The sequence below is a fragment of the Notechis scutatus genome, chromosome 3 (assembly GCF_049901735.1).
Source record: "Notechis scutatus isolate UNSWTSFEM ecotype Mainland chromosome 3, rNotScu1.2, whole genome shotgun sequence".
NCBI classification, from domain to species: Eukaryota; Metazoa; Chordata; class Lepidosauria; order Squamata; family Elapidae; genus Notechis; species Notechis scutatus.
Genome location: NC_142011.1, coordinates 113247728 through 113268370, shown reverse-complemented (window position 1 = coordinate 113268370; position 20643 = coordinate 113247728). Strand labels below are relative to the sequence as shown.

The 20643-nt window shown below is 43.7% G+C and overlaps 1 protein-coding gene across 6 annotated transcripts in view; it reads right to left on the bottom strand.

The window, feature by feature from the left end:
- LOC113425066 (cysteine-rich protein 2) overlaps window positions 1-20643 on the bottom strand; it is a 216158-nt gene that overhangs the window by 175020 nt on the left and 20495 nt on the right. Inside the window, exon 1 of one of the 6 annotated variants that reach the window (XM_087962529.1) lies at window positions 19867-20010. The exons of 4 other annotated variants lie outside the window; for them this stretch is intronic. The gene's annotated coding sequence lies outside the window, so the exon portion shown is untranslated. Of the gene's footprint in view, window positions 1-18913; window positions 19757-19866; window positions 20011-20643 lie in introns of those variants that run through there. One more of the 6 variants, XM_087962528.1, reaches the window with a different exon arrangement.

Below are 20643 nucleotides of genomic sequence, written 5' to 3'. Positions count from 1 at the left end.
TGTCAGGAGAAAGCTTCTCCTAAAAAGAACATGGCAAGCTTAAGTTTGCAAAGTTGCATCTGAATAAATCTCAAGACTTCTGGAACACTGGATAGATGAGACCAAAGTGAAGATGTTTGGCCATAATGCTCAGTGCCACATTTGGCGAAAACCAAACACAGCATATCAGCACATCTCGTACTGTCAAGCACGGTGGTGAAGGGGTGATGATTTGGGTTTATTTTGGGCACCTTGCAGTCATTGAGTCGACCATGAATTCCCCTGTCTACCAAAGTATTCTAGAGTCAAATCTGGGGCCATCTGTCCAACAGCTAAAATTTGGCCAACATTGGGTCATACAACAGGACAATGATCCCAAACATACCATCAAATTGCAATAGAATGGATGAAAAGAAAACAATCAAGGTTCTGGAAAACAGCTGTTGCTTTTCCAAAGCAGCATTTGACGTCTATTTCTGCATCTCCATTTTGTGCAATGGATCACATGGGAAGACACTGATGTACTCACCCAAAACCAAAAATACTGGGACCCCCTTGCTGCCTGATAGGCTATATAGCATGGAAGTATCTAAAGCGAATCAGAATCAGAATAGGTCTTCTAGTCCAGCCCCCTGCTCAAGCAGGAGATCCTATGCCATTTCAGACAAGTGACTGTCCAGTCTCTTCTTAAAAACCTCCATGATGAAGCACCTACAATTTCTGAAGGTAAGCTGTTACACTGATTAATTGCCCTCACTGTTAGGAAGTTTGTCTTCAATTCCAGGTTGCTTCTTTCCTTTATTAGTTTCCATCCATTGTTTCTTGTCCTGCCCTCTGGTACTTTGGAAAATAAATTGACCCCCTCTTCTTTGTGGCAGCCTCTCAAATACTAGACTACTACTATCATATCCCACCTAGCCCTTCTTTTCCCTAGACTAGCCAAATCCAAATCATCCAATTGTTCTTCACATGTTTTAGTCTCCAGGCTTTTAATCCTCCTCTTCCTTGCACTTTTTCTGAAGTCTCAACATCTTTTTTGTAATGTGGTAGCCAAAACTAGATGCAGTATTCTAGGTTTGGTCACACTAAGTGACACTAATACTTTATGTGATTTTGATTCTATGTCTCTGTTTATACCAAGAATTGTATTAGCTTTTCTGGCGGCGGCTGCACACTGCTGACTCATGTTTAAGTAATTGTCCACTAAGACTCCAAGATCCCTCTCACAGTTACTGTTTTGGAGCCAGGTCTCACCTAATCTGTACTTGTAAGTTTGGTTTTTAATGCAAAATTTTACTTTACAAAATGTTTCTGTCCTAATTTTCTTCTGTTTATGTAAAGCATACAGTAAAAGTGTGACAAGTTTTTTCAAGAACACTGTTTGTAGTCTAGGCTGGTAAGTTGAAAAATATATAAAAACCAGTAGGAAAAACTAGAGTAGAATTAATTGTTTACCCTCAGAAATAAAAGACATGAAGTAAAACATTGGGCAACCAGGGAAACACCCTAGGAGTGTGGGATAAGATCCAAACATAAAGCATATTTTAGTCTGCCAGTTCAGGAAGCAGCAATGATGTAATATCCCACGCGCAGGTCTGGTGATAACCAATGCCAGTAGCCAGAACAGAAACATAATGTTCTCTTTAGAGAGGAAACTAACTGAGCTAGTCAACAAACAGAAAAATATTTCCTACTGAGTGCTACAGTTCCAAAAATGCACAAAAAAGTTCTACTTTCTATCCCAAACATTCCTTTTCTGGGCGGACAGCAGAAAATACCAAAAGCAAAGATTTGACATCTTGTTATAAATGATAAACTAAGGCACACCGAGTTGCTTTCCACTGAGGGAAGTAAGAAAAATCCTCAGGAAACACAAACTTAAAGCTGCTTTTAATGATTTCTGTGTTCCCAGAAGATTTGATTCAAGCTAAGTTTTGCTTCTCTCCTTTAACATTTAACACTTGGCTGAAACATATAGTTTGCAGTTTCAAAGAAATCTAAGAGGAAGATGGATGATTCAAGCCCGGGGTTGGAATGTGGACTTTTTTTCTCTAAAATGTTTCACTCTGTCTAGTTATTTCCCTTTCAAAAGGATTTTTTTCCAGAACAGGAGAGGTATTTATAAATAATTCTGAAATATCGTAACATAATATGATAATAATAAAACAATAAAAATTGTGGGAATGGGTAGGTTGAAAGCAATGAAAGACTTTATGAATTGTTGATTGAAGGAAGAAATAGGGTTGGCTTGGTTATTTCAGAGACAAGACAGGTCTTGAAAAAAGGTAACCCAGATTCTAAACTTTTGTAAATATAACTTATGATCATGATGTGCCAAAATGAACTTAAGCAGAGGCTTTGAAGAACAAAATCTAACTTTTATTGATCAGTAAAAGGGTAAGACCTCTCCTCGCATAAACACAGATATGTGAGGAAAGTTACAAAGCATATAGACGAAAGTAACTCTTCTTATACCTTAAGATTCTTTTAGAAGTAGAATTTAAATTTACATCTTTCCTGCAAAAAAACAAATGTCCTTCTGGCACTTGTTTATCTTTCATTATCCCTTCTCCTATTGTACTGCTAATCGATCACAATTGACCATTTAAGAGCGCTATTAACAGCATACTTCAAAAGGTGTATATTGCTCCAGATGTAGGGAGTTACATTCCCAGGGAGTACGTTCCATTCAGATTGATTTAGATGGGATAATCATGTGTCTCAATAGGAGAGGGATGTAACTGATTGCAGGCATGTGTTATTACTGATTGCAGGCATGTGTTATTAGTTTTACAACATGTGAAAGGTTAAAGAAATATTTTCTACAACAGCAAGATAAGAAATGCCTATAGAGATAAATACTTCTATATATATAAGAAAATCAAGATAAGACATGCCTATAGAGTAACTCTCTACTTAATGCTATAATATATTTTACTTCTTTCCTTTATTACCCTTATACTTTAAAAAAGCTATACTCCACATAATTGGTACTTCTATATATATTTTTCTGTGTGAGATCATTCAGATTCAAATTGCTTTCTATCCTAGCAAGCAATCCCCATCAAGCTATTTTTCCGTTATGAAGCAAATGTGAAAATACCAAAGATTAGAAATGAAAATGTCAAAGGTTAGAAACTGAGAGATAACATCTATACTTTTCTGTCACCAAATAATTCTAAAAATGAGGCTATGTTGTTCCAAAACAGATTTGTTTGGATGAGTTATGAATGTATGAACTTTTTTTAAAATCCAGGCATACAATTTTATAAATTATGTAAATGATCTGTTAATATGTCAAGCCTTTCGTGTAAATATGCTTGAAGAACCTGCACTTGATAGAAGGGACTTGTTTTGTGTGCTGTTAAAAACTGGCATACATGTCTACATGCAGAGTGCTTGTAGATTCTAGGTATCAGATTATACACAGAGTTGGTCTGACGTATTGGCCAAATTTAGGGACCACCAGGTGGGGTCAGATCCAACCTATACCAATGAATTGATGATGCGATCGACTCATAATGTCTGATTTTCAGCAATTGTATAGACCAGCAATCTTCACATTGTCCAATCTTATGTGCCTTTTTTCAGTTGTTTTATGTTATATTCTGGATGGTATTTACTTTAATGGTGTAGCCACTGTGTTTTTGGTGGCCTCGTTTCCTTTTACAACTGCCTTTTCCAGTGAATTTGATTGTATAACATTACTGTAATAAGTAAGGCAGAATTTTGTGATTTTGCCTTCCAGCTATATGTCTTGTTCTATATGTTCCAGTACTTGCTTATTCACACGAGCTTTCTCAAACACTGCAGTTTGAACAAATTGTCAGTGCTGCCAACTCACTTTGCCCTTTTGCTGCTTCGCTGATGCTAGACTGCCATGAACCCTTGCAGATAGGAAGGGAAGACAAGAAACCAAAATCACTTTGAGTGCCTACCAGAGACATCGGTTGACTGACCGCAAGGTCACAACCATGGAAATGGAATGTTTACCATAACTGAGCCCGTCAAGCAGAAGAACTGTTACCAAACAATTTGTTTGAATTCAGTTGGACACCAGAGAGATTGTAAAGGGGGCAGGGGAGGACCTAAGAACAGGGAAAATAAGTAGATATTTTTTGCGCTCAAAGCTCAGATTTGGCTTTTCTTATCTTGGCTTTAGTAAAAAATATACCTTTCAACTTGAAGGCTACAGCTGAAGGCTCTTTCTTTCTAAATGGCCAAGTTGGGACAAGCCCAATATTAAGCCAGATCTGCAGTAATGGTCTAACCAGAAAATTGCCTCTATGAAAGGGATCATGCAAGAGATATCAGACCATGGAGGAGAGGAGATGATGGAGACCTGGTGTCAGATCCTTCTTCAGTGGAAGAAGAAAAGGGGTGGGGGGAGACTGATAAAGAAATCCTTTCTTGATGTAACCTGAATATATTTAATCTTATATCGAATTTGTATAACCCACACATGATACAATGGAGGGAGAAAACCCAGATGGCCGGAACCTATCACCTCTGAGAGGCACAGCCAGGAGATGAGAAGACCATAAAAATTCCACAGTGAGATGTGTCCTGGGAATCTCTGGAAAAGTTTGTTCTAAAAAGAGGGTGGGGGAAATTAGGTATGCCCTGGGAAACTGTGAAAAAGATCGTTTTTACAGAAGGGGTGGGGGAGAATTAACATACTGGCTTTTGTTTCACTAAATACACATTGAGATAAGGGGAGGTGTTCTAAGCTCCCATATCTACCCCTGTATGCCTGAGGGACCTCAGACCCTGCTTTGAACTCCTACATGAATCTCAATAAAGGATTCCTTTTGATAAGTTTGGTTTTCAGAAGTTCATTCTTAATTAATTGAATGGGAAAAAGTTCTGTAGCCTGACGCCTGGGAGGAGGCTGCTTTGAGACCAAGGGATAATGAGGAGTAACCCAGGCTAGGAAACTAAGCAGAGATCCCCACTAGAAGCAAGCAGCTGACCATAAGCTTGGTGGTCAGCCAGAGTCATGAGATTGGAAGACTGGGATAAACCTCCTCCCAGAGTAACTCTTAGCTGAGGGAGCTGATCCCAAGCCCGACACTCCACCAAGCCATGTGAGGACATTCCGGACAAACCAGACACCCATGTCTCAAGCAGGCAATCAATTTTCTGAAGGAGACCTTTGACAAGCTGACAGTTGAAGTCCTCCTAAAATGGCCAGACCCACCACTGCTGCAGCAGCCCAGCCAACTGCTGCCAAACTAGCTCAGGCACTGAACCCAAGCCGCTCTCCTGGGGAAGGGGGATCACCATCCACTGGTGCTAGGAGTAAAATTGACAAGGATCCAAAAATAGCTGGCCTTCTTCCTCACCCAAGTGTGGAATTATATGAAAGAATATGGGTCAGACCTGTCAAATGACAATGATACTGTGGAATTGTGGCATTTTGACAGATTTACAGCTGCCTTGAGGAAGCAGTTTGAGGACCCACTCACCAACCAGAAAGCCCAGACCAGAATCAGAACCTTCAAGTAAAGGAAACAGCCCATCACAGCCTACATTCAAGAGTTTTGAAGCTTGTCCAGCAAACTGGCAGATTGATCCCAGGATATGCTGATCAAGTGCTTCCAAGAGGGATTGGCCAGCAAAGTATTCTAGACCTGCCTATCAAAGGGGGTAACCCAAACCCTCCAGGGTTGGTATGTTCTGGCAGATGAGGTGAAAATTGACCTGGCCAGGTACCATGCCTGTATCAACCAAAAACAGTGACAGTCATTTGGGCCAGAAAAACTGGAGTCTTCAAAGCCAGGAAAATGAAACTCCAGCCCTCACTGCTGTGGCACTGGGTGAGGGTCATCAGGCTGCTGACTGCCTCATGGGAACCAAAAGGGAACAGAAACGCCAAAGAGATAACACTCAGAGGAATGGAGGTTGTAGTTTCCCCCTTTCACCAAGGGTGAAGGAACTCTGACCAAGGACCCCAAGACCAGAACAGAGAGTGACAGCAGAAGAGACAATGACCTGCCGATAAGTCACACTATAATACCAGTAACTATCCAAGTAGAACTAATGGTGGCTTCCTCGGGGTGCAAAGTTATAGTGGCCACCATACTGGACTCAGGGTGCACCAGGTATCTAGTCAGCCCTGGCATCTCAGGGAACTGAAAACTCCAATAATATTCTCCTAGCTAGATGGATAGCATGCAGGGCAGGGGTGGGGAGGCTCATGTTCATTACTGAGCCACTGAGGATGAAAATGGGGCCCCACTGAAAAGTATCAGTTTCATTATGGCACCAGGTATGGACAACCCATGGTGTTGGGTCTAGCCTGGTGTCAGATCCCCGTGATACTTCCATTCTTGTGGGGAGGAGGCCTGGAGGGAGCTCTTTCAATAAAAGGTTTCTTTTGAAATGCTGAAGTTTCAAGAGTCTTTACTTTCTTGAACAGAGAGGAGAGACAGACCCTTACACCTGGTTAGAGAATTGGAATCCCTCAGTGCTGGAGGAGAAAACTCAGCAAAGGTGGCATGGGGATAAAATCACAGTGACAGCAGATTCATGTCACCACATGCCACCAATTAAGAAAGTGAAAGAGGAAAGTGCAGCACTTGGCTTTAGTAAAAGTATTCCTTTCACTATGAATGCAGCTGAATGCTCTTTTTAAATGAGCAAGTCGGCACAAGTTGATTTTCTTCCTAATTTTTCCAAGGCCCAACATTTGCAATTTTAAGTATCTAGGAAACACAATAGTGCTAACTAATCTGAATTTAGTTACCAAGTTGATGTCCTTGCTTTTCCATATTTGATTCAAGCTCATCTTTGCTGAGTGATCCCAGTGAGGCTTTATTTCTGTGCAACATTCACTGTTCTGATCAATTGCTTCATTTGAGAACTACTTGTGCTTTTTCTCTTTATCAACTGTCCAACTAGCAAATCCAAGAAAAGTAGGCATTCTCAGGAACTTTAAAATCCCCAAAGTAAAACTGTATTGATATACCATTTCGGCACTGAAGAAATAAAACCAGCTCTGAGGTTTTCCCGCACAATGCTAACTTACCGTAGTTAAACATTAGTTTCCCCTTCTTCCCACCCAATTAGGAACCCAATTCTTCCCGTCTAATTAGGAACCATCTTTTGTTTTGAGAACAGTTCATTTCTTTGCTGACACCTGCACTAAGTGATTTTGGTGGGTTCTTGGCTCACATGGTCTATTCTTGGATCATCTGTATTCCTTCTCACCCTTTCCTCCCCCTAGTTTGTTGGCAAGTTGAATAGTGATAATAGCAATAGCACTTAGACTTATATACTGCTTTATAGTGCTTTACAGCCCTCTCTAAGTGGTTTACAGAGTCAGCATATTGCCCCCAACAATTTGGGTCCTCATTTTACCCACCTCTGAAGGATGGAAGGCTGAGTCAACCTTGAGCCTGGTGGGATTTGAACTGCCAAACTCTAAGCAACTGGCTGCAGAAGTAGCTTGCAGTACTGCTCTCTAAGCACTTTGCCACAGAGGCTCCTATGTTGATAAGTGTTCAAATGGTTCAGAAGTGGTTCAAATTTGACACTCTTTTGTATGAAATTTGTTCAACTGCTGTTTCAATGATGGTCAACTGAATTTCTGGTCATGATTTGTTAACTATTTTCTCAGCAGTGTCCAGTAGTTCAAACCCATTTTTAAGCTCAGTTGCGTACATGGAATGGATTTGGGTGATATCCAACTTGGTGGTACTTTTTTTGATGTTGCATAATTTGACTTTGATCTTGACTGATGATGGAATCTGACTTGGTTACTTTTGGGCAGTCATTATCTCTCAGCCCAGTTAACTCACAGGACTGTTATGGGGATAAAATGAAGGAAGATTCTTAGCTGCCTTGAACTCCTGAAGGAAAAGGAAAATGTAAATCTAACAAATGAGTAATATATATTGTCAGATCGCATAGATCCATATTGGGGATGCTGCCATCCTGGTGGGAAGGGGGCCTGGGTGCATTAATTAGTTTATAGCCTTTTTCCTGATGCCTATGTATCCTGTACTTTGATTTACCTTCTTGGGAATGTAAGGGGGGAGGGCCATCTATTTTATCTCAGTCCCGAAGCCTCCAGGCAAGAGATGCCTGGGAACAACTTATCACCTTCTCAGCCTGCACTACTCAAAACAACTCTGCACTTGTGGATTGGCTTATTCAACATCAGACTAAGGGAAGAGGTTTCTAACTGCTTTATCCTAACTGAATTTCCTGAGAGACTTTAGATCCTGCTTCCTTTGTCTTGCAATCCCTTTCTTTCAATAAAAGGTTCCTTTTGAAATGTTAATTGTTTCAAGAGTTTTACTTTCTTGAACAGAGAGGAAAGGCAGATCCTTACACATATCTTTAAGAAAGCATCTTTAAAAAGTAGTTGTCAGCCTCAAGATATATTCACCCCTAACTATCAAGATATCTTCACCCCTAATTATTGCTTATTTGTTGCTATGCTCTTTTCCTCTCTTTCGGCTGTCATGAAACGGTGGGAGGGGGGGAATCTTGGAGGGGAAGAAGGCAGGAGGTGTTTTGCATTCCTTTGCTGGGTTAAGAAAGGGAGGGGGGATTCTTTGTTTTAACTTTCCATTTCTTCGCTAGCCTCTGTCCTTTTTTCTGCGCAGCTGCGAACTTTTATCAAACTATGTCAAGGTCACTGACAGTAGCCTCATCATCACCTGGAGATCACCACATGATCCTATTCAGAAGTTTTAATTGGAAGAATCATTTGATCTTTGGAGGGGGGGAGCAATTCTATCCCTTTGTATATGCATTTTACCCGCCAATATCTCAGTTTCAGAATTGATTCTGTTGCTACCATTCAATTTCCAGTAAAAGAATAATTCTGCTCTACACCATGGAGTCTGAGTATTTCTTTCTTGGGATTTAGAAGGAGCACAGTCTGACATTATTCCGAAACTCAGACATCAACCCACCCGGAGAAAACAGCAACTTTTCTTCCGAGGGGGTTTCATCTCATGTCGTCTCCAGCCAGCGATGAAGAGGACCAGGGAGCTGTGGGGGCAGCCAATGCTGCTACCAGAGATACCGGCTGCTGACCTGCTGGCCGACCTGACTCTGGAAGAAACCCCAGCTGAGATGCCCAGATGGTCGTTGGGGGTTGGTTGGAGAGATCGGGACGACCCCCCTCCTCCCAGAATCACTGTAAGACGAAGGGGTGCGAAGGAACGGCTGTGGCAGGAGGGGGAGGAGATGGAATGCAAGCTGGATCAAGGCAGCAGATTCCTTATGGATGTTTCTGAAAAGCCCGGCACGGCTCCAAGGTATGAGGGGGAAGAGGGAGCGAAGTCAGCCCGGGGAAGTCGAGCTACCCCCACCCCCCTAGCCCAGCCTACACCGGCGCAGCCACCCGCGGCTGCCTGGGGAGCCCCAGCAATAGGTGTGCTTCCTGGAAGATGCCCCCTGCCTCTCTTAGATGTGAAGTTTGGAGGAAATCCCAGAGACTTGGGGTTTTTCCTGGTACAAGTTGGAAGCTATATGGCAGAATTTGAAAGGGAGTTCAATTCTGAAGCAGCCAAAGTGAGATGTGTTACCAGGACCCTGGAAGGGATGGCAGCAGACTGGGTGGTGACTTTGTTCAATGATAACTCCCCCCAACTGTGAAACCTCGATGTTTTCATGACTGCATTGAGGAGAAGATTTGAGGACCCCCTGGCAGAGAGAAGGGCTAGAATCAAAATGAAAACCCTAACCCAAGGGGGGAGATCGGTTGCAGATTACACCCAGGAGTTCAGGCAGTTGGTCTCCTGTCTCCAAGGCTGGCCCCAAAAGGCCCTGGTGGAAACCTACAAAGACGGCTTAAATGAAGATGTATACCACATGTGCATCTCCCGGAGGGACCCACGTGATTTGCAGTCGTGGTACTTGCTGGCGGAAGAGGTGGATATTGATCTGGCTTGAAGCAGACGCAGAGGAGGCCCCGGCTGGAGAAAACTACTTCCCTCACGTCTCCAAGAGACCTCCACGCCCCAAAGAGGAGGGATGGCGGCAAGAGCCAAGACCACAGCCTGCTTCCGTTGCGGAAAGGGGGGCCACCAGATGGTGGAGTGCCGAGTCAAGTTGGTCCCACCGAAGACGCAGGGTCTAGGGAGGAAGCCCGAAAACCCCTCAACCAAACCCCACGAGACCGGACTGAAGGCGAGGGAGGTTGTAGAGGTCGCCCTTCCGGCGGGAGAGGAGCTGGGACCTCCAACCCTACTCGACGAGAACGAGACCGATTCGGAGGATGACGCCTCGGTAAGTCCTACCCAGGGGCCCATGATCATCCCAATAAAGTTAAGGGAGCCTACATCGGGGACCGAGGGAGAGATGTTGGCCTTGTTGGACTCGGGGTGCATGAGGTGTGTAATTAACATGAAAGTAGTTAAAAATATGGGCATCGGACTGAGAACTTTAAGAACGCCCATAGCTTTCTGTCAATTGGACGGATCTGTGGCGGGAGGTTGCCCGGCGAGCTTTATAACGGAACCCTTAGAGATGACCATGGGAACTCACCGCGAGATTTTATGCTTTATTGTGGCCCCTGGGATGGAACAGCCTTTAATATTGGGATTACCTTGGCTTCGGAAGTGGAACCCCCAGGTGAACTGGAGAGAGGGGTGGATACGCATCCGCACCGATCGGCCACCGGAAGGGGAGGAGCCCCACCCTCGGGAGGTGGAGGAGAAGTCCCATCCGAAGCCCCAAGTTCCGGCCGAGGTAGCTTCCGCAGGTGTCGAATGAGCGGATGGGGAGGAGAAAATCCCGAAGGAGTACTGGGACTTAAGAGAAGTGTTTAGCGAAGAGGACTCTGACGAGCTCCCTCCCCATCGATCAACTGATTGCAGCATTGAATTTCTACCGGGGGTAACGCTCCCGAAACCGAAGCTGTATTCGATGACACCGGGGGAGTTGGAAGAACAGAGAGCGTTCATCGACAAAAACCTGAAACGTGGTTTCATCATACCTGCCAGACCTCGAGTGGCGGCCCCCGTAATGTTCCGCGAGAAGAAAGACGGCTCAAAACGTCTGGTGGTGGACTACCGAAATTTAAACGCTGTGTCGGTGGAGAACGTGTACCCCCTCCCCCTTATGAAGGACATGCTAGCCCACCTGGCGAAGGGGAAGATTTTCACAAAGTTGGACTTGAGGGAGGCATACTACAGGATCCGAATTAAGAAAGGCGATGAGTGGAAGACTGCGTTCAACTGCCCGATGGGTTGTTTCCAGTTCAACGTTCTTCCTTTCGGCCTACAGGGGGCGCCTGCTGTTTTCATGCAAATGATAAATCAAATGCTTCACGAACATCTATACAAGGGGGTTCTGGTCTACCTTGATGATATTCTCATCTACACGGAGAATAAAGACGAACATGTGAAACTGGTACGCTCGGTGCTGCACAAGCTGAGGGCAGCCAAACTGTACGCCAAACTGTCCAAGTGTGAGTTCCATCAAGAAAAAATCGACTACTTGGGATATCGTATCTCTCCTGAGAGCATCGAGATGGATCCAGAGAAAGTGCAAGCTGTATTGGATTGGGCCCCACCGAGAACCCGGAAGCAACTTCAAAGTTTTCTTGGGTTTGCCAACTTCTATCGGCAATTCATCCCGTCTTTTGCAAAAATCGCCATGCCCATCACCAACCTCCTGAAGACAAAGGGGGAAGCGAAACCAAAACCCAGCCAACCGTTGAACTGGTCCATGGAATGCCAAGCCGCATTCGAAAAGCTTAAAAGACATTTCGCTGCAGAACCAGTATTGAAACACCCCGACATGGACGCCCCTTTCGTGATCCAAGCTGATGCGAGCGATGTGGCGGTGGGGGCGGTCTTACTTCAATTAAATGAGAAGGGGACACTACAGCCGTGCACTTATACCTCCCGTAAATTGACTGACACTGAAAGGAGATGGGCCGTCTGGGAGAAGGAAGCGTTTGCAGTCCGTTGGGCTCTAGTAGCCTGGAGACATTTTTTGGAAGGAGCGAAACATCCATTTGAGGTATGGACGGACCATAAAAATCTGGAAGCTTTAAAAACTCCTCAAAAGCTATCTCCTAAGCAGGTTAGGTGGGCTCAGTTTTTCAAGCGATTCAATTTCTCGTTGAAGTATATCCCAGGGGGAAAAATTTTTATGGCGGATGCTTTGTCTAGAATGCCTCAATACAACAGTATCCGAAAAGAAGTGGTAAGACCAATCGTGTCCACTACACAGTTGGCTGCTCCCGTAGTTACCAGAGCACAAAAAAGGGACCAGGAGAGAGATCTGTCCACTGACCTGATGGAACGATTTAAGGAGGCTTTGAAAACAGATGAGTGGTTCCTAGCAAATGCGAATAATTGCACCGTTCGAGATGGTCTAGCCTGGATAGGTGCAAAATTGTATGTACCTCAAATCCTGAGAAGCCAAGTTTTACAACAAACTCATGATTCTAAAGTGGCTGGTCATTTTGGGTTTGTGAAGACTCTACATTTGGTGAAGCGGCAGTTCTGGTGGCCTTCGCTGAAAAAGGACATTGAGACTTATGTGGCGAGCTGTCCAGTTTGTGCTTCAGCAAAGAGGCCTCCGGGTAAACCACCAGGTTTGTTGCAGAATGTGGCCAGGCCAACTGCTCCTTGGAAGGAAATTTCCATGGATTTTATAGTAGATCTACCCGAGAGTGTTGGACACACTGTCATTTGGGTAGTGACTGATTTGTTCTCCAAACAAGCCCATTTCATCCCTTGCTCCAAGATTCCTTCAGCGAAATCATTGGCCAGAATGTTCATTATACATGTCTACAGGTTGCACGGCGTTCCTGAGCGTGTAGTTTCTGATCGGGGGGTCCAATTTACCTCGAACTTTTGGAGGGAATTCTTGAAGTTGATAGGCTCCACCCAGAGTTTAAGCTCCGCCCATCATCCCCAAACTAATGGGGCCTGTGAGAGGACAAACGGGGTGTTAGAACAATACCTCAGATGTTATATAAACTATCAGCAAGACAATTGGGTGGACTTACTGCCTTTTGCGGAGGTGGCGTATAATAACTCTGTACACAGTAGTACGGGGTTTACTCCTTTCAAAGTAGCCACGGGACAAGATTTTGTGCCCATACCTGAACTGCCTCGAGAAAAACCCAATGTCCAATCGTTGGACGACTGGATATCTAAACTTCAACTAAATTGGCCGGTCGCTCGCAAAGCTTTGGACGAGGCACACCAATCTCATAAGAAATTTGCTGACAGAAAGCGAGCCCCACAGATGTTGTATAAGGTGGGCGATAAAGTTTTCCTCTCAACCAAATACTTGCAGACTACCCAGAAATCGAAGAAGTTGGGTCCTAAGTATGTGGGACCTTTTCCCATTGAGAGGATTGTAAATCCGGTGACTGTTCAACTGACTTTACCAAAGACTCTTCGTCGTATTCATCCAGTTTTTCACGTCAGTTTGTTGAAACCAGAACATACCAGTACCTTGAGACCGACCCAGTCTGATCCCCCCGTACCTCTGTTGATCGAGGGGGAACAACATTTTGAGATTAAAGAAATTCTAGACTCTAGGAAATGGAGGGTCGTGTCCAATATCTTGTAAGCGTGAAACATTTTCCTCCATCCTATGCTGAATGGGTAAATGAGAAAGACATTAGGGCCCCTGAACTGCTTAAGGAATTTTATGCCAAATATCCTGATAAACCATAGAAATGTATGCCAATGATTGTTTTTTCTTACAGGGACTAATGTCCTTCTTCTAGGGGGTCCGAATGTCAGCCTCAAGATATATTCACCCCTAACTATCAAGATATCTTCACCCCTAATTATTGCTTATTTGTTGCTATGCTCTTTTCCTCTCTTTCGGCTGTCATGAAACGGTGGGAGGGGAAGGCAGGAGGTGTTTTGCATTCCTTTGCTGGGTTAAGAAAGGGAGGGGGGATTCTTTGTTTTAACTTTCCATTTCTTCGCTAGCCTCTGTCCTTTTTTCTGCGCAGCTGCGAACTTTTATCAAACTATGTCAAGGTCACTGACAGTAGCCTCATCATCACCTGGAGATCACCACATGATCCTATTCAGAAGTTTTAATTGGAAGAATCATTTGATCTTTGGAGGGGGGGAGCAATTCTATCCCTTTGTATATGCATTTTACCCGCCAATATCTCAGTTTCGGAATTGATTCTGTTGCTACCATTCAATTTCCAGTAAAAGAATAATTCTGCTCTACACCATGGAGTCTGAGTATTTCTTTCTTGGGATTTAGAAGGAGCACAGTCTGACAGTAGTTTTCAGAAGAATTCAACTAAGCAGCACAATTCTTCTCGTATTATAAGCACATCTCTTACTTTCATTTTATCTTGATGGATATATCAAGTGACATCATTGCAGTAATAAATCAGCTTCGGTACATACCAGGCCTCAAGGCCTCACGTAGGCTGAAAGCGTGTACCAGGAACATCAATCAACAACACGTCACCATGGGCTAATAACTGGACTGCAAACGCTAATTGGCTACTTTGTACCCTCTAAACTGACCTTATGCACTGTAATTGGATGTAACTATGTGTCCACTAATATTTCTGCTCATGTAACAGAATGATTGGATAGAATTCACCGCTTATGATGTATCACTATGTGTTTTTAATAAAAGAGCTTCCCGAACTCATGATCGGGGCAGCTCACCCAAGATAGAGCCGGCCTGGTGTCTTTCTTGATGCATTCGACCACCCAGTGAGAAGCCTTCCTAATGCGGAGCAAAGCCGCATCTGGTGACCCCGACGTGATCCGTTAAAAGAAACGGGTGCGTCTGTCTTTGACTGCTTATCTCACCCGGCCGGACGAGCCAGTTGCAACTCAGGGACGCCGTCTCGTGTCATGGATCCCTCCCCAGAAATCTTCCTTAAAGAAGACATCCTCCCTTCAGGTGAGTATGGGCGGAAAGTTCTCCAAAGCGCAGATGGCACATTTGCAGGAATTAGGAGAATTAACGAAGAGCTCAATTCTTATTCCCCTGATTCTCCCAAACCACAGGTATACTACCGCCAACTGCCAGACCCTACTTGGAAGGGCCCTGCTGGTCTCATCACCTGCGGTCGTGGCTACGCAGCTATCCAGCTTCCAGATCGTGTCCTGTGGGTTCCTGGACGGCACGTCAGACCATACCACCCCAGGGTAGAAAAATCACCACCCGCAGACATACCAACATGATTCATCTCGTTGCCTTGCCGACCCTCTTCCTCCTTCTTGCTGCACATGCCTCCAAGGTCTCCATTCTGTCTCGAGTGATGTACTTCACACTAGGCACCCCCCTCCTGCTGACCTGCACCGCGTCTGGGGACATTTTTCCCCCCTATCTCAGATGGTCGACACTCCCTCAGCCATGACTCCATATCTCCAGCAATGCTCCTTTCCAGATCAACACCTTTGAACACTCCCCCCTTTCTACATCGGGTGAAGAGATCGCAGAACTCTACCAGCGTGTCAGTTGGCTGCGCCCCCTGCCTTTTCAAAACCACACAAGCAGGCTTCATTCAACTAACTCTCATCTACCATACCCAACAACCACAGAAGTGCCTTCCTACCGGAAAAACTTGCCAAAAAAACGGAACCATGTACCATCTATGCAAGATGAACTCAAAAACCATTTGCTACGATTCCAAGACAGCTGTACGTCTCAACGTTACCTTATGGGCGGGACTTCCAAGAGCCTCTGGCAGATCTGATCCTGAGGGGGAGGGAAAACTTTATTACCTAAACCACACCACCGTGCTCAAGGACGGTACTAACCCAATTGTTTTAACCTTTGATGTTTGTGTTGCTTGTTCTAAACCAGGGGGGTAGTCATGCGGGTCGGATGACTGGAAAACAACATATGCTCACAATCATAAATATTTGTGTCCTACACCCATTAACTGGGCCATAGGGAACCCCAATCAATGGGTCCCTTGTGGAGGCTCCATCGAGTGCTCAGGTTGGTCTTGTGTCTGTGATTATACCGGGGGAGGGTACTCAGGTTGCAATCATCTGTCACATTTCAAACGACTATCAGGGTCTACCACAGACAATAAGGTAGAAATCACCATCTCCAGACAACACCCTGCTTTGGATACTTATGGTATAGGGATTGATGGCACAGGATCGGATCCAAACACTTACATCACCATAAAAACCGAAGTAATATATGAAGGTAAGGAAACATCATTAGGCTGGTCGGTATACTATAATTTGAGGAAATTAGATAACCAGTGTAATTGCAAAAAACTTGTTCATGGATATGGCAGAAAAAATTGCAAAACAACTTGCAATAACCAATTGTTTTGTCTATGGGGGAACCACCACAGGAGAACAATGGCTGTGGCAAGCCTTAGAAGCCTCACCATCACTGTTCAACAACATGTCTTCTATAGGAAACATAACAGCTAGAACAGTTTCAGATCCACTTATCTGGACAATTACCACTAACTTAATTGGTAGAAACTGCTTTTCCCGAAATGGATCCACTCCAGTAGGACACCTCCTTTGCTTAGGTACATGGGATAACTCCTACCAGACTTGGACAGCACCTGACAATGCTACCACCACACCTGCCAAATTCAACATCTCCCTCTTCCCTTATCTCAATGACACAACATCTTCCCAAGACGGGTCCTATGGATATAGAACCCCCATATATATGATTAATAGAATCATTCGTTTACAAGCTGTTTTAGATTTAGCTGGCCAACGAATAGATAAGGCTCTAAACACTCTAGCAACTGCTACAGACAAATCACGCACAGCTGTCTACCAAAATCACTTAGCTTTAGATTACAAAGTAGCCAAAGAAGGAGGGGTGTGTGGTAGGTTCAATCTTACAAATTGTTGTCTTCAAATTGATAAAGTTGGCAAAGTAGTAGCACAATTAACAACTGAAATACGACAATTAACCTATAATCCTGATCAAGTATGGCAAGGTATTGATTTTAAAAATATTTTTAGTTCCTGGTTTCCAAAACTACCAGGATTACAAGCTATAGTAGCTCTCATAGGTATGATTGCTGCAGGATGCGTTATTCTTCCATGTGTATTGCCAATTTTTATTCGCACTATCTCCAATAGTCTATCCTTGTTAGCTGAAAAGCGCGGGTTATTGCACAGGTTAATGCCCTCTGGGAAAAGGAACCTCTGTACAAAGTCATACCCTCAGAAGACCCTGATGCGTACGCTCGCACAGATTTTCGCATGGGCAGTGACGAAGATCCAGAAGAAATTTCTCTATAAAACTAAAACAGAGGAGATGCAGTAATAAATCACCTTCGGTACATACCAGGCCTCAAGGCCTCACGTAGGCTGAAAGCGTGTACCAGGAACATCAATCAACAACACGTCACCATGGGCTAATAACTGGACTGCAAACGCTAATTGGCTACTTTGTACCCTCTAAACTGACCTTATGCACTGTAATTGGATGTAACTATGTGTCCACTAATATTTCTGCTCATGTAACAGAATGATTGGATAGAATTCACCGCTTATGACGTATCACTATGTGTTTTTAATAAAAGAGCTTCCCGAACTCATGATCGGGGCAGCTCACCCAAGATAGAGCCAGCCTGGTGTCTTTCTTGATGCATTCGACCACCCAGTGAGAAGCCTTCCTAATGCGGAGCAAAGCCGCACATCATGGACTGAATATCATCAAAACTAACAAAACATGTATACACAGACTCCTACTTGACATTTTTCACTTGCTTCTTGCCTGCTATTATGCAAATAGCTTGTTGCATAGGAGGGCACAAATATTTAAAAATTCACCCAAGAAACAATATATTCAATCTTTAATTATCCTGGTAACTCTCAGGCAAAGCTAGTAATAAGGAAACACATATAGCAATGATAGAGAAGATAGCAGTACTCACAATCATAAGGAAGAATTTCAGATTAATTTGTAAAAAACTAGAAGTTTCTTAACTACTCCTACTTACTCTGAAGCAGGCTTTCACTATAACAAGAATGAAAATGTTTCCCTGTTTCATTAAACTCAGGAATAAAAAAAGACCGTAATATGTAGGATAGTTCTATAAAACATTGTGTTCATAGAAAACTTATTTAGATTCATAGACATAAAAACTAAGCAGATTCCCACAGAGAATTCAACACAATGTTGCCAATAGCATGTTCAGGACACAAGGTTTTTTTCCTGCTGCAGTACAGAATGAAGATTATTGTTTGAAATTGTAAAAGAGATCTAATATTTCCAGTCCGAAGAATTACAAAAATGTAGCCAGTATTGTTGAGCTTGTTGATACTGCAGTAAGAATTTTTGCTATTGTTACTGCTAGCACGCTTATTTTGTTTTGGCATTCAGTAATCCCCAATTCAATATAAACTAGACTGGACATAGGCAGACTTCTCACAATTCTATGAAGGACGTAAATAAATAGGATTCATGTCAGTAGTCTCTCTCTCTCTCTTTCTCTCTCTCTCTCCCTCCCTCTCTAGAAATCAAATCCCCCCATTATCCCAAATAAAATATTAACTATAAGCCTTAGAAATATTAGCCATAAGGAAAAGCTTCAGAAAAGCCAAAAGACCAAAAAGCTAATAAAAAGCTGCCTGAAGCCCATTCCACATTCCAGCCAGACATCTAAAGAAAACATTGTAACAAGAAGCTAACTGCAGATGGTGGCACTTAAGGAGATAACGAGCTTATTGAAAGAAGAAGCCAACTATATAGATGGCTCCATTCATAAGCAAATCAAATGCTGCCTGCAGAAGTGCATTCAAGACAGGATATTTCGAAACCCCTTAGAGCAATTTCGACAGCTAACAAAAGCAGAGCGATAGGATTAGAGCAAACAGCCCCTCACCCAAAAATCTAACATAGGACATAGCCATCAGCCACAAAAAGAATTACCTAACCCTTTTAAAACACAAAATCCATTATTGCACAAATTCCAAACTTCAAAGTTACAGAACCATATAAGAACACTTCCACTCACCCAGTTGGTTGTTCAGCTGTCCCAGAACTGCATGCTGTGTATGTTGGTTTTGTTCACCAATAAGCAGAATCTTTCTTTCCAATCAGCCTCCTGTGTGTGTGTGTGTGTGCGCGTGTGTGGGTGTGTGTGTGTGAGAGAGAGAGAAAACGCACACACTAAAATGTCTTCTATTGCCAAGAAGAAACTTGGGTTTTTACATTACAATGACTGAAATCTGAATTGGTGTTTCATTAAGAATGTGGTAGAGAGACTACTGGTCTAGATCAGAAGTGAGGAACTATGGCCTCTTTATGACTTGTGGACTTCAACTCCCAGAATTCCTGAGTCAGCATGGGAGTTGAAGTCCACAACTCATAAAAGGGCCACAATTCCCCACGCATGATCTAGGTCAGTGATGGCGAACATTTTAGAGACCAAAGCATCCAAACTGCAACCCTAAACCCACTCATTTATCACGTGCCAACACAGCAATTTAATCTGAATACTGAGGTTTTAGTTTAGAAAAAACTCATACATTAGTATTTTTGACTTAAAAGAAAAGCACAAAAACAGAGCTTTCAATAATACAACTTTTTATTGAGGTAAAAGTTTGCATTTGGCATGCTTTTGAACTTAGGAAAGTTAAGAGTCAAGGCTTCTGCGTTATAGGTATGGTGCATGTAAGATAATGCAGTGAACCCTAAACTTTTAGAGACAAGCTATTAACAGTTTTAATTCAGGCTTTGCAGATAACTTTTAGGACAGGCTTATAAGGGAGGGAAAAAACAATTTACTGATCAGGAGGGTATTTCGGCTAATCAATAACTGGGATTCCTCCGCACAACCCTATTGAATAACACAAGAGCTAAGCTGGGCACAGAAAGAATGCTGGGGAAGAAGAGTTGTTATTTCACCATCCCTTCCGCCCCCCCCCCCTAAAAAAAAAGCCAGAGGGGAAATGGAGCATTCACCACCTTTCTCCCAAAGCTTTCAGGGGTTTCTTGGCTGCTCCCAAGGACTGCGAGCAGCATCACGGAAGAGGAAAGCCTTCCGGCGCCGCTTCCTCCTCTAAACCTGGGTAAAGACCGTAGCGTGTAAAAGCCGTGTGCCGAAGGGGAAGGGGGAGAGCACCGCGCGAAATTCCTTCAGAAGAGTGTTGGAAACGGCCGTTCCCGGCAAGCATCGCTTGGGTGGTGGGCCGACGCACAATACCCTCCCCCTTAGATGCCACGCCTCTATCATAAGGTTCTGCTTTTAAGGAGGAAGTGGGTAAGTTTTCCTTGTAACCCTGGCTGAGGAGTCCGGTATCTAGAGCTCGTTTTCTTCGTTTTGCGGGAAGGCGAGCAAGATAGTTTAGCAGCTACCATGCCCACAGAGGGCTCAGAGGGCTTCCTCTGGCACACGTGCCATAGGTTCTCCACCACTTATCTAAATGATCCTCAGCCCAGCCCCTTTCTCCCCTTTGCCTCTTATTTGGTGGGAGGGGAGGTGGAGGTAGATAAATAAATAACCTCAAGAACTGGCAAGAAGACAACAGAGAGAAATAATTTGCAACATGAAAGAAACAGCCGCAGTTCAGGTTCTTTAGTAAAGAAACACACTCGACTCCATTTGATTGAAGCGATAGGATCTTTTACTAAGGTTAAGTGGTTGCAGCAAAATAAAGGATAGATCTGAATATTCCTATGCAAAAGATTACACTTCACCCTTTTCTCTGCCCCCCCCCGACCAGTCCACTACTGCCCAATGGT